This window comes from Arvicola amphibius, chromosome 6 (assembly GCF_903992535.2).
Source record: "Arvicola amphibius chromosome 6, mArvAmp1.2, whole genome shotgun sequence".
NCBI classification, from domain to species: Eukaryota; Metazoa; Chordata; class Mammalia; order Rodentia; family Cricetidae; genus Arvicola; species Arvicola amphibius.
This window is the reverse complement of record NC_052052.2, coordinates 130,748,364-130,759,504: the sequence shown is the minus strand read 5'-3', so window position 1 is coordinate 130,759,504 and position 11,141 is coordinate 130,748,364.

Here is an 11,141-nt window from a genome sequence, read left to right as displayed (position 1 = left end):
AACCGAATCATCCTAAGCATATATTTAAATAAAAATAACTGAAAGCCCCCTTCAACATAAGAGGTCGGTCATCAGGAAGAGGAAACAGGTCCAGACAGAATCTGGAAGTTGGAATGTTTAGTTAGACCAAACTGAACACCTGACAAGGTATGCTAGAAAGTGTTTATCAACTGGCTCTGAGGGAGGAGGACCTAGGAGGTTCTAGTAGCGCCCTTTGCCCGTCTCGATGGTGGTATCCGGCCAGCTTTAAGCTATCGCTGTCATGCCCCTGGGTGCAGAGGTGCGAACACAGCCTCTCAGCCACCCAAAGCTTAGCTGCTTTATCTGCCGGAGAAGATTCACGTTAAGCCCCCGATTCATACTCTCGCAGACAGCCGGGTCTTCTGGAGCAGTTGGCGCTGCTGGGTGTGGGCCTGACAACAGCACGAACCACTCCATGGGCAAGTTTCACAGACACATTCCTGTGGTTCCCTGGCTGTTCTGAGAGACTTAGTCACAGCTCTAGTTTCTAATTACAGGGTTTAGCTTTTATTTTTAAAAACAATGTGGTCTTGAAGCAGGTAACCTCCTTAGCATTTGTCCTCCGCACTGTGGGCTCTCCACTCTCCAGCCGCTGTTCTTACAAGCTGCACATCCTGACACATCAAAGATTTCTAATCAAAGGGGTAGGAAGTGTTAATTCCTTTATTAAACGGTTAAGGTGAGATGAAGGTGGCCTTTTAAGGATCCAGAAGTCCTAGAACATGTACATTTTGAGACTCAGTTTGGTTCCTACTCAGGCTATCTATTAACATTTTAGTAAGGTTTATTTGTCTGGCATTTCTTCTCATTAAAATAGGAAGACGAAAAGGCACCATTTCTGTGGATTACACAGTTTGCTGCTTGCAGTACAGAGAGATTCCCCTTCTGTCTTCCATAGTGCTTGGAAAGAATCCTGAGAGCAAAGGTCACTGAAAGCCAGGCTGCTAGCCACAGAGTGATACCAGCTTCACTCGTATTGAATTATTAGGGTCCAGCTGTTCAGTTAGCAGGGGGCTGGACTACACTGCGGCCCCCGTCTGTGCTCTATGCGCTGGAACCCAGTTCGCGAGCTTCGGGCAAGGGGCTGGAGGTTGAGAATACACACGCAGAGACAGACGGACACACAGACCTTCAAACATTGGTACCAAAAGCCCCTCTTTAATAGCACCTTGGAGGCTTAAATACCCTGCAGTCAATGGCCAACAGGTGAAATTCCCATCCTCTGATCCTCTAGGCTAGGCACAGCTTCTAGTAACTTCAATTAGAAGGCTCTAGACAGGGAAGAGCAGCTGAAGGCCAGGACTTAATTGGTCCCAACAGATGTGAACTCCAATGGACGCTGAGGAGTGCCTTTTTGAAAACCAGGGTCCCTGGCTTCTATGTCTGGGAGTCCTGCAGCTGAGGGTGATCTCTCCAGCACAGCTCTACCAAGGACTGGCATCCCACCATCTCAGGGCAGCGTTCAGCTCCTTGCTCCGATCCCAGCAGAGTCTGTGGGTAGAAGCTCCTGCACTAACGCACGCCTGGGCTCCTCCACTGAAAAGGAGCCAAGATTCACTCTAGCTTACAATTTCAGAGGGTCCAGTCCATGGTCAGGTGACCTGGCTGATTCTGGGCCTGAGGTGGGGCAGCACATCACAGGAGCTTACACAATGGATCAAACATCATGGTAGGGATTGGGGGAAATAGAAAAGACAAGGGGAACACTAGAGTCTCACAGTCTCTAGTGACCTAAGGACCTCCACCAAGGCTGACTCCCTAAACTGCCTCCCAGGGACACCAAGCTGAATATTAAGTTTCAATACATGAGCCTTTGGAACTCAAAGGTTACAGTAAGACCCCAAATATAGAAACACTCAAATAGCAGACTAGATAACTGTTTATCATCATTTCAAAGTCACATTACATGGCTACAGTGCCAGTTGGGTTTTTGTTTTACACACAGAGAAGTTATTATTAAAAGAGAAAACTATTGAAGTCTAGAAAACTGACTTTACATGTCCTTCTATGAAGTGTGACTTACGTTGTGATGAAAAGGGGATTTGAAGGGATGTTGTATTTTGTCAAAGGCTTTTTTGGCATCTAATGAGATGATTGGGTGGTTTTTATTTTTCAGTTTGTTTATATGATGGATTACATTGACAGATTTTCATATGTTGAGCCATCCCTGCATCTCTGGGATGAAGCCGACTTGATCACAGTGGATGATGGTTCTGATAAGGAAAGTGTGGTATATTTACACAATGGAGTACTACACAACAGAGAAAAATAATGACATCTTGAAATTTTCAGGAAAATGGATGGAGCTAGACAACATATTGAGTGAGGTAACCCAGATCCAGAAAGTTATTATATGTACTCATTCATAAGAGGTTTTTAAACATAAAGCAAAGAAAACCAGCCTACAAATCACAATCTCAGAGAACCTAGACAACAATGAGGACTCTAAGAGAGACAGACATGGATCTAATCTACATGGGAAGTAGAAAAAGACAAGATCTCCTGAGTAAATTGGGAGCCTGGGGACCATTGAAGAGGATTGAAGGGGAAGAGAGAGGCAGAGAGGGGAGCAGAGAAAAATGTATAGCTCAATAAAATCAATTTAAAAAGAAAATGGGATTTGAATGGAGTCATGTAAGAAAAACTAATGAATATTTTAAACCATGCACCAAATGGGCCCCATACTAAACTTTTAGATCTCTCATTGGTCCTCATGACTGTCTTCAAAACTGCATGCCATCTGAGAAAGAAACTGTGGCATGGATAAACAGTTTTTACCAAAGTGGCCATCCAGCAGCACATAGCTGAACCAAAATTTGAGAGCACATAATCATTTTGACCCCATGTTATGTTAAAGTTAAATAGCTACATAGAGGATGTAGTCATTACAATGGGATCCAAGACCATGCTGTTTGGATGTAGCTGCTCATCAAGTTACAATGTACAATGTACAATGTAACTCTAGGATAAAATCCTACTTGGAAGTTTCCGAATGGGAAAATGCCCCTGACCTATCCAACCCTTCCCCAGATCCCTGCCCCTGCTGAGTTGCAAGGTGCTCTGTGCAGTCATGTTGGTGGGACTCACAGGTCTACCTATCACATTGCTAGTCTGGGAAAAGATGCACATCCCCAACTCCACATATGGTTTCTACTGAAGACTAAAATCTTTCACATCATTGTGAAGTTGATTGTAAACTGGGGCACTTCTGTATGGGAAAGCAAGTCCAAGATGTAGACTGTCTGGGTGGAGCGTGTTCCATGGGCAGTGTCTTGAAAGGGAACACCGTGCATGTCTCAGACTCCAGGCACCTTTGTCAGGGCTGCACCTAAGATGTAGTCCTGCCTTTCCCTAAAACACATCTGGAATGTGCACCAGTTCTCAGAAGGGGAAGGGTGCAGGAAACATAGCTTTGCTTAAAAATCAGTCTTCTTCCTCCTCCTTCTCATTCTCCTCCTCCTCCTCCTTGAAAAAGACACGTTAGGGCTGGAGAGATGGGTCAGTAGTCAAGAGCACTTGTTACTCTTACAGAGGACCCCTGTTCGGTTCCCAGCACTAACATGGTAGCTCACAGTCACCCACAACTCCAGTTGCAGGGGATCTGGTGTGTTCTTCTCACTTCCACAGGACCAGACACACATGGTCCACATATTTACATTTAGGCAAAACACTCACACACAAAACATTAATAAATCTTTAAAAAATGAAGAAGGCCTTTTTATCAACTTGTAAAACTGCTAATGAATGGGTTGGACAAATGATAGATGGTTTACTGTGTAGCTGAAGGTCTGTCTCCTCTTCTGGCATCACACGAATGTCATGGTCTCCCAAGCCTGTTGCTTCTTCCCACACATAGGAAGTTAAGCAACCAGCGGTGCACACAGTGGTGCAGGGGATGAGATGGCAGAGAAGCAGCATCTGAGTCATGGATGCAGGTTGTAATTTTTGTCTTATTTGTATACTTGTTACAACTTTAATTTTTCTCTCATGAGTAAGAGCAAAGGAAAATATGGCCCCACATCCATGCAGACCAAAGTGTGTAAAGGAAACAGGTGTGGGCTGCCGTAAGGAGTGTGTGAGAGAAATTCAAGATACCGAAGTAGACTGGAAAAATTCCAGGCTGGTGTGATAAAAAGGGCAGAGAGAACTAAGCAAACCAACCGCCAGCCAATGTGATACCACCACAGTCTGGGTGCTGATGGCTTCCCTTTCTAGGTCTGGTTACTTGAGGTTACATGGAAAACTCTAGAAGTAAACAGTTCTTGCGCTTGGCTCGTCTTCCAAAGGTCAGCGGTGGTCTAATGTTTCTCAGGGTGCCGCTGTCGTTTATCTGATGCATTCCATTGTGTGGCTAATGTATGATCTCGCACCATTACAAGAAGGGTGACCACATTAAAGGAAATATTTGAGGCGAAAGACAGCCTGTGCTAGCACACATTCACAACTATGCGAGCACACATTCACAACTATGTGAACACACATTCACAACTATGCAAGCACACATTCACAACTATGCGAGCACACATTCACAATTATACAAGCACACATTCACAACTATGCGAGCACACATTCACAATTATACAAGCACACATTCACAACTATGCGAGCACATTCACAACTATGTGAGCACACATTCACAACTATGCGAGCACACATTCACGACTTCACTCGCACTGTGTTGCTGTAATTGTTCCTTTTCATATTAGTTATCACTATTAACCTCTTTGCCTGGTTTACAAACCAAACCTTATCACAAGCATAACGTACACATGGAGGAAAATCATTGTGCATGTAAGGTCATAGTATCCACTGCGATTCTTAGACAATGTCCCCTGGGGAGAAGGACGACCATATTGCTAGACATTTCCAGGAGGCTGAGGCAACAGGATACAGTCTTAGGGTGAGAGGGCTGGTGGGGCTGGGGAAAGAATGGCAGTTATAGGGATAGGGATGGGGCAGCTTCCAGGGCAGCCAGAGAGGGAAAGCCCTTGAGTCTCAGAGGAAGTGACATGACTCTCCTGCAGAATGGCATCTGGCTTCACCAGGGTCCTTTGTGTCCTTGGGCTGCTGGGGAGGAAGAGGGCGATTGTGAGAAACTCGGATGCAGCAGCTGCCCAGTGAGCAGAATCTGTCTTCAGTCTGGTCTGGAATTCCTATTGGGCACCTTGAATAAATGCATTCAGCAAATAAAGATGTGGCATTTCCAGGTAAGCTAAATTTATGATCAAATGAAAAAATTAAATTTCTAATAGTCATCACATACTATTTAGGATATGCTTCTGCATAAACACTATATTCATGGTTTATTTGAAATTCCCATTTAACTGGGTTTCCTATATTTTATATGGAAATTCTTTGTGTATATGTGAAAGACTGACTCGTGTGTAAGACCAGGCTAAGCTCTCAGAGGCTTGTTGTCCTATAAAATTATCTGGATCAGACTCAAGTGCTGATGCAGATTAAATAGCATGTGCCAAACCAATGATTGTAGTGTCTAGTGCTGGGTGACCCTAGAAGGGTCACCTCCAGATGACCAGGCATACTGGGTGTACCTCAGGTAAAAGCCCAAGGATATCAGCTCTGCTCACTGGGTGTGTGTGTGTATGGCATCAGGTAGCCTGTGCCCAGCAGTGTGTTGCTGTTACCCTAAAAATAAGGCAGTAGAAAGGTGCCCCCTGTTTTGGAAGTTCTCTCCACTGTTCCTGCACTGGAAACTTAATCCTAGGTTTTTGGAGGTAGGGCCTTAAGGTGGGAATTGGGATGTAATGAGGTCATGAGGGCAAGGCCTCCATGATGGCTTTCAGGGCTTACAACACCATGAAGAGGCTCTAGCAAAGCACACTTGTGCTGTTATGCTGCCAGTGCCCTTGCCAACAGCGTGAGGCTCCCATGAGATGCACACTGTTGCTTACCTGTACCTTTGAATGTGTTCACTCCACACCCCAGAACATGAGCCAGATAATCCTGAATATTCTCTCTCTCTCTCTCTCTCTCTCTCTCTCTCTCTCTCATTTATCTATCATCTATCTATCTATCTATCTATCTATCTATCTATCTATCTATCATCTATCTATCTATCTATCATCTATCTATCATCTATCTATCTATTTATCTACTTCTCTAATTCATTTATTTTGCATTCTGACTGCAGCCCCCTCCCATTCCCATTTCCCCCACCCCAATCCACTCTCCTCTGCAGGCCTCCCATGGATATCAACAAAGCATGGCATATCAAGTTGCAGTACGACTAAGCACCTCCCCTTTATTAAGGCTGGGCAAGGCAACCCAGTATGAGAAATATGTTCCCAAGAGTCATTCAAAGCACTGGGGACAGTCCCTGGAATCCATTGTTAGGAAATGAAGAGGATACAAATTGGAAAAGAAGAAGTCAAACACTCACTATTTGCTGATGATATGATAATTTACTAAGTGACCCCCAAAATGCTTCCAAGGAACTTCTACAACTCATAAACACCTTCATTAATGTAGCAAGATACAAAATAAACTAAAAAAAAAATCAGTAACCCCCCTTTATACGGTGATTAATGGGCTGAGAAAGAAATCAGAGAAGCATCACCCTTCACAATAGCCACAAATAACATAAAATATCTCAGAGTAACTCTAATCAAACAAGTAAAAGACCTGTATGACAAGAACTTTAAATCTTTGAAGAAAGAAATGGAAGAAGACACCAGATGGAAAGGCCCCATACCTTTCCATACTCTTGGGTAGGTAGAATTAACATAGTAAAAATGGCAACTTTACCAAAACACAGTCCACAGATTCAATGTAATGCCCAACAAACCTTAGAAAAATTCTTCACAGACCTCGAAAGAACAATACTCAACTTCATATGGAAAAGCAAAAAAACAAGGATAGCTTAAAGAATCCTGTACAATAAAGGAACTTCTGGAGGCATCACAATCCCTGACTTCAAACTCTACTACAGAGTACTGAGAACAGCCTGGTATTGGCATAAAAACAGACAGGAGGATCAATGGAACTGAACCAAAGACCCGGATATCAATCCACACACCTAAGAATTTTGTTTCTTGATTTACCCAGCCAGCTTATGCCTTTTGACTGGAGAACTGAGGCCATTAATAGTTATTATTATTGAAATAAGCCAATGAATATTTAAATTAGACTTATGGGATTTGCCTTTAAACTCCACTCCACATATAAGAAGGGAATAAAAAATCCTGTCCTGTAGAGATGAGGTTGGATGAGGTAATAGGCAGGGCATGTCAGGCTTGTCATTGCCTTTAGTTCTCTATGAAGACCTTGGCTCCATACCTAGCTCTCTGAATCCTGTGTCCTGTCAGATCTGTCTCAACTTTCCATATCTACCCAACAGACATGTCCAAATGAAGGTTGGTACTTCTGTGTAGTGCGTCTGTTTAGAAGAAGCACATTCTGTGGTCACAGTGATAAAGTTTGGCAATGTTCTTATTTTGTTTCTTTTTCTTTATTAGCATATATTACTTAAATAAACAATGGGTTTTGTCTTAATATTATGTTTGTATATAATGTGCTTTGATCATATCCATTGCTTCTATTGCTTTGTTTTGTCCTCTTTCCCCTACCTCTGGTCCATTTTTCTTCCCTGATTGTCCCTCTTCTATTTAATGTCTTTAAAAGAAATCTAGATTTTGCATGTAGAGAAAAACCACATTAGTTTTCCTAGTCTAACTTACTTTTTTTTTTTTAACATAATGATCTCTAGTTCTGTCCATGTTCCTACAGGTGACTTAATTTTGTTCTTTTATTCTTTACAGTTCTATAATATTCTGTCATGTGTATTTTACCCATTCACTGGCTGATGGGTACCTATGTTGATTTCATGATTTGGCTATTGTAAGTAGTTGGCAATGCTTTGAACTGCTGCTTGATAGGAGCCAATATGTAAGAAACTCACCCATGTGTAATGTGTGCATGAATCCGGCCTCTACCCACGAGAATGCAAGTATTGTATGGAACAGACCGTGGCTGAAACCTATACTAGAGTGCTGAGTACAGAGATGAGATGAAGCCCCTGCCTGAAAGCAATTCACAGTCCAGCTTAAGGAGGCTGGCCAGGTTCAGAAAGAGACATGTGAACTTTGGTAAGGGTACCCAGAGGCCAAAGGCAGAGGATGAACCACAGGAGAGGGCCTTGAGAGCAACTTCAAGAGGCCCCAGCAGACTTCCAGCAGTGACTCTCCTGGCTAAACAACATCCAGGAGAGTGTTGACGAACTTCCAGAACCTTCCCAAGAGTGTTTCTTTGGACAGGTCTGGTGGAGAACACACACGTTTACTTCAGGTCGCTAGAGCTAAAGGGCTTCAGGATATGAAGAAGGAGACGAGTAACAAACAAACAAGAACATAAAAGGAGATCCCGAAGCCAAAGCTCAGCCGTGGTATAGCGGAAGGATAGTTGCCAAGTCTGGCTGTGGGAAACTCACAGATAGTTGTGGAAGGCTTGGAACCATGTGGGAAGGATCTTGGATGGCAGACAGGAACTTGTAGTTGAGTTGTTTGGATGCCTAATCGTTGGTGCTACATGACCAGAACATATGAAGTGAGGTCCATGGCTCTGGTCCAGCAATCGTGCTGGGTGGGCTGGGGAGTGTGAGGCACCTGCACACCGATGTCCAGGTGAGAGTGAGGTCACCTCACCTGGGAGATGCAGGAATGGGAGGCTGACATCAGTGGCCCTTTACATCTTTACTGTGGTTGCTAAGCAAGCCAACAATTAAGAGATATCATAGAAGATACATTTTGAATGAGCTGCTAATCACTCGGAGATTTAAAGGAAACAGGAGATCAAAAGGGCCATAGATGAAGGGTGAAGGGCTTCAAAGGGTTGGAATCTGGCTTTGACCTTCAGCAGATTATTATTTGGAGTATTATTATTGCTATTATTAGGAAATGACCAACTGTTCCTTCTTCCTTCAGCATATACTTTGAAATTCTTAAAAATCTTACCCGGGAACGTCTGCCTTTTACCACCACTGTCAAATCTGTGGTTTCCAAATAGGTGGAAAACCCTTCAGGCAGCCAACTACCTTAAGGGGATTTGAAATGTAGGTTGTAGTGGATCAGGTTCTTTCTTCGGACACACAGGTTACGGTTGTGTTAGTCACCTAAGTGGGTCTCAGAGGAGGAGGATTTCTAAGAGCAATACTGGGGGAAACACTAGGGAAATCTGCACCTTCCCCTGGCCTGGACATCACACTGGCCTGAGCCTGAGGGCACCTCCAACAGGAGCCTGCAGAACACAGAGGCCTGTCAGCTGCGTGGGTGGATGGCTTCACTCGTCCACTCTCTGCATGGACAGCAGAGCCCTGCCCCGAGTTGCCTGGTAGCAAGCACTGGAGGAGAAAATGACTGGGACAGTGGAGGGTTGTGCTTTGCTTTTGCGTTAGGTACTGCCACTCACGTCAGTGGCACAGTCTTGGCCAGACTACACAGCGGAGCAGCCTAGAATATATTAGCATCAGCCTTGTCTGGGCACGCAGCTCTCCTTTTCTGCTTCCTAGCTCAGAACTCTAAGCAAGTTATATGATTTATCTGTGCTATGGTTTGGGTGTCTCCCCAAAGTTTAGACGCTTTAAACGTAGCAGCAGAAGGGGAAAGCCCACAAGACCTCAACGCTAGACAAAAAACTACAGGCAACCACAGAATGCTGGAGGGGCAATAGTCTTCCCCAGGAAGAGCACACCAATTGGTTATCTGATACCAAATGATCAGCTCTACAAACATAAATACAAGGAATGCTATACAGACTGAGAAGGCTGCGTTTATATATTTAGGGGTGTGTGTGTGTGTGTGACAACAATCAATGAAAAAGGAGCCATCAGTTTGAATGAGAGCAAGGTTTGGGATACATATGATGGCTTGGAAGAAGAAAAGGGAAGGAAGGAAATGATAGGACTATATTATAATCTCAAAGAATGAAAAAAATCATAAAAAAGAGTAGGTGCTTTCCATGGGGGAATTGCAGCGACAGTGGGGTCCATGTTATTGCACACATAGGAACTTTGGTGTTTGTTGGCTTGTTTTAGTGAAGGGAGCTAGCACAGAGGAGAGTATTCACACAGGCAGTTCTCTAGATGCCAAGGGGGAGGATGAATTGATATGAGGAATGGTATTGAAATAATGGTTATTGGATTGTTATGGTTTGGAGAAGAAATCTCCTTGAAGCTCACATTTTGAATGTCTGATCCAAAGCAGCTGATCTTACTACAAGGCCTAGAAACTTTATTTTTATAGAATGCTCAGATAAGTGGTAATTTCAAATAAACCACGAACAGTGTTTATGTGTAATCATATTCTAGATGGTGCAAGAGGGATATTTATTAGAAGTTTAAAATTTTCATTTAATCATCATTTAGCTTACCTGGAAGTGCCATATTTTATTTGCTGAATGCATTTATTCAAGGTGCCCAATAGGAATTCCAGACCAGACTGAAGACAGATTCTGCTCACTGGGCAGCTGCTGCATCCGAGTTTCTCACAATCGCCCTCTTCCTCCCCAGCAGCCCAAGGACACAAAGGACCCTGGTGAAGCCAGATGCCATTCTGCAGGAGAGTCATGTCACTTCCTCTGAGACTCAAGGGCTTTCCCTCTCTGGCTGCCCTGGAAGCTGCCCCATCCCTATCCCTATAACTGCCATTCTTTCCCCAGCCCCTCCAGCCCTCTCACCCTAAGACTGTATCCTGTTGCCTCAGCCTCCTGGAAATGTCTAGCAATATGGTCTTCCTTCTCCCCAGGGGACATTGTCTAAGAATCGCAGTGGATACTATGACCTTACATGCACAATGATTTTCCTCCATGTGTACGTTATGCTTGTGATAAGGTTTGGTTTGTAAACCAGGCAAAGAGGTTAATAGTGATAACTAATATGAAAAAGAACAATTACAGCAACACAGTGCGAGTGAAGTCGTGAATGTGTGCTTGCATAGTTGTGAATGTGTGCTCGCATAGTTGTGAATGTGTGCTCACATAGTTGTGAATGTGTGCTCGCGTAGTTGTGAATGTGTGCTTACATAGTTGTGAATGTGTGCTCACATAGTTGTGAATGTGTGCTTACATAGTTGTGAATGTGTGCTTGCATAGTTGTGAATGTGTGCTCA